The sequence below is a fragment of the Octopus bimaculoides genome, chromosome 5 (assembly GCF_001194135.2).
Source record: "Octopus bimaculoides isolate UCB-OBI-ISO-001 chromosome 5, ASM119413v2, whole genome shotgun sequence".
NCBI lineage: Eukaryota > Metazoa > Mollusca > Cephalopoda > Octopoda > Octopodidae > Octopus > Octopus bimaculoides.
The window spans coordinates 124,245,966-124,249,031 of record NC_068985.1 but is presented as its reverse complement, the minus strand read 5'-3'; the positions used below and the strand labels follow the sequence as shown (position 1 = coordinate 124,249,031).

General features: G+C 36.4%; 1 protein-coding gene across 3 annotated transcripts in view; it reads left to right on the top strand.

Moving 5' to 3' along the window:
• Positions 1-3,066, top strand: part of LOC128247835 (uncharacterized) — a 641,437-nt gene that overhangs the window by 45,518 nt on the left and 592,853 nt on the right. The window lies entirely within an intron of this gene.

Sequence of the window (3,066 nt, the reverse complement as noted above, 5' to 3'; positions counted from 1 at the left end):
AGAGAGAGAGAGAGAGAGAGAGAGAGAGAGAAAAAAAGAGAGACAGAAGAAAAGAGAGAGAGAGAGAGGAGGAGGAGGAGGAGGGGGGATAAAGGAAAAGCGTGAGAGTAAGACTAGGATATAAGTAGATAATCAAATAAAGTGTTACAGTGCGACTCTATTTTTCGAAAATGATGAGCAGCTGGATAAATTAATTAGATGGTTTTATGTGTGCGTGTATATATATATATATATATATAAACACACACACACACACACACACACACACACACACATGTATATATACATATGTATATGTATATGTGTATGTATGTATGTCTTCATGTATATGTATATGTATGTATGTATGTATTATCCATGTAAGTATAAACGGATGGATATATAATTAGAGAGTTCAATTTGAGAGACAGGCAGGTGAGAGGCGTTCAAAGAGATTTTTGTCCAGTCATCTTCATTAATTCCTTTTATCAGCGACATCTGATGTTGACAGATGGAGGTGGAGTTGCAGCCAATATTGAATCGTGACGAAACTTTAAATGCAATGGTTGCTGGAATTGTTCCTAAGAAACAGAGAAACACATCAGTGAGTTGCTAATCGATTGTGTCTATTTGAGACAACATAGACATATCGTTTAAAATTCAACAAAAGAAATAGGTCCCTCTTCCAGTCATGAACGTAGATGATTGAATGGGTCTAGTCGGAAAGAACACCCATCAGTCAGTACTTCTCGAGTTTCTTCTCGTCGTTCATTTACGTTGAAGACCGGAATTATATATGTTCTAATATATCGAGCGGAGTATATTGTTAATTAAATGACAAAGGAAAATAGACATTGTGGTCCAAAGTAGGTTACTTGAAAAGAGAACATATACAACCGACGCTCACACACACACAAACACACACACGCATTATACATAGGCATTAATTAAACACACACACGCATTATACATTAGCATTAATATAAACAATCTTTGTATGTATAAATGCGACTCTAAAACATACATCTATTATATATATGTATTATATAAGTGAATATGTGTAAGTTACATATCTACGCAATTGAACTTCTTTACATAGGGGCATATCTTTTCAAAGAGAAGTTTATAAGCTTTGTATAGTTTCATATTCTTTCTACAAGCTGATACAACGTAGAGTATCACTTATACATACACATGTATATATATATATATATATATATATATATATATATATATATATATATATAAGACTGTCACACACAGAACATTGTCAATTTGTTATCGAGTACGATCGCACTTTGCACTTGTATCATACCTGCACTACCTTCCCATCATGGGATTCTCCACAATGAGTCCATACAACAAAAAAGCAAAACCAAGGCTCTATCGTTTAATCACCGACCGCGCTTCAACGACGGACGTAGCCACACGCGCCACCTGAGAATCGTGAAAAGCAACTACTTTCGCCTATAATAACACTCTCTAATGCCCCACGGGCAATGAAATCACAGGAGGCGTGGCACTTTTTTTGTAGCAGACACACATGCCATTGCAACGGCTGCAACAAAAAGTCAGTTGCTTGCTCGGGGTTCCAAAAATCTTGGGTATTGTCTTGCATCTGGAGTAGGGAAAAGGAACCCAAAACATACTTGCACATCAAGTTTTATAATGGCAAATGCTTGTGCGACACAAACAAGATTGCCAGAAACCACTAACACTTTGGGTTTCCAGTGAGAGCGTTCGTCTCGTATGTGGATGTCTATATATTTATATGTAAATGCGCACTACATAGCCGTTGACTATATTGAATTCATTTGCTCTGTTTTTCATCCAGCAGAGCCTCCAAAAATCACTCCACTCACCAACTGGGCTTCCTGTTTAGCCTCCAACAGCCATACGATGTACAGGTTGTACTAGCCGACATGGTTACCAGCAGGAGGTCTCTGGTAAGAAATCTAACATGACATACACACGTACATGTACGTATATACATAAGGTAGAGAAGATATGCAGGTATTCATATCTGCTACTAAAGAAAATATGAAGCGTTCAGCAAAGCAGATGCTATTTTAGTAGCGATGGAGGGGGGGAACAGCGTGTAGAAATGATGTATCAGATCCAGTAGTTGTAATACATTGGCAAGTGAATCTTGGTTAATCAGTCGTATGTTCCCTTATAGTTTGATTCTATCTGAAATTTTAATGCATATTAGAGTAACAGTACCTTCCATACAGACCTGAACAATACTTCAGCGTAAGTCTTATATCATCTTTGTAAAAGATTAGTAACTAATATAAATCTTCCTTTAGCTGGAACACTGGTCTGTTTCTGGTAGCATTTCCCACATAATCTACCATATATCTCTGACATTTTAATGAACTAAAATATTTGTCCTCAAAACTCGATGATTTTTTTTCTTCTTTTTTACATATGGACATATGTTCGGAAGTATATAATTTTGCGCGTGTGCATGCGCGTATGTGGTTAGGTGTGTGTGCGTGTTTCGAATCTGATGAATGTTGCTGTTCTCGGTGTCGATGAACAGGGAATCTGAGTTAGCAATCGCGTAGCTGTAAACATAAAAAACTACCAGGGTATGAAACTCTAACAGGATTACAATAGACTATTTTTCGATGTAGGAAGAAGAAAAAAAAATAATGGCTCATGTTTCTGTGAAATTTAGACCAGTGATCAAACAACGTACATATATGCACAAACATATTAGATTCACCCCACGCCACACTCTATTCCATGTTTAATCAATTCTAATTCATTTTAATTTCTTGTGTTACTACGTCAAGTTTGCATGCACCCACTTTATAAGGTCTCATGTTGCAGGAGTCCCTGGATATTTCTTGCTCTCATTCTTCTTTCTTTCTCTTTCTCTCTCTCCCTTCCCTTTTTTCACATCACGCTCCGCCTCAGCATGGCTGTAGTCCAATGACAGAAACGACTAACAAAACAATATATATATATATATATACACACACACACACACACTTATACATATATATATATATATACATACATACATACACACACACACACACACTTATACATGCATATATATATATATATATATATATA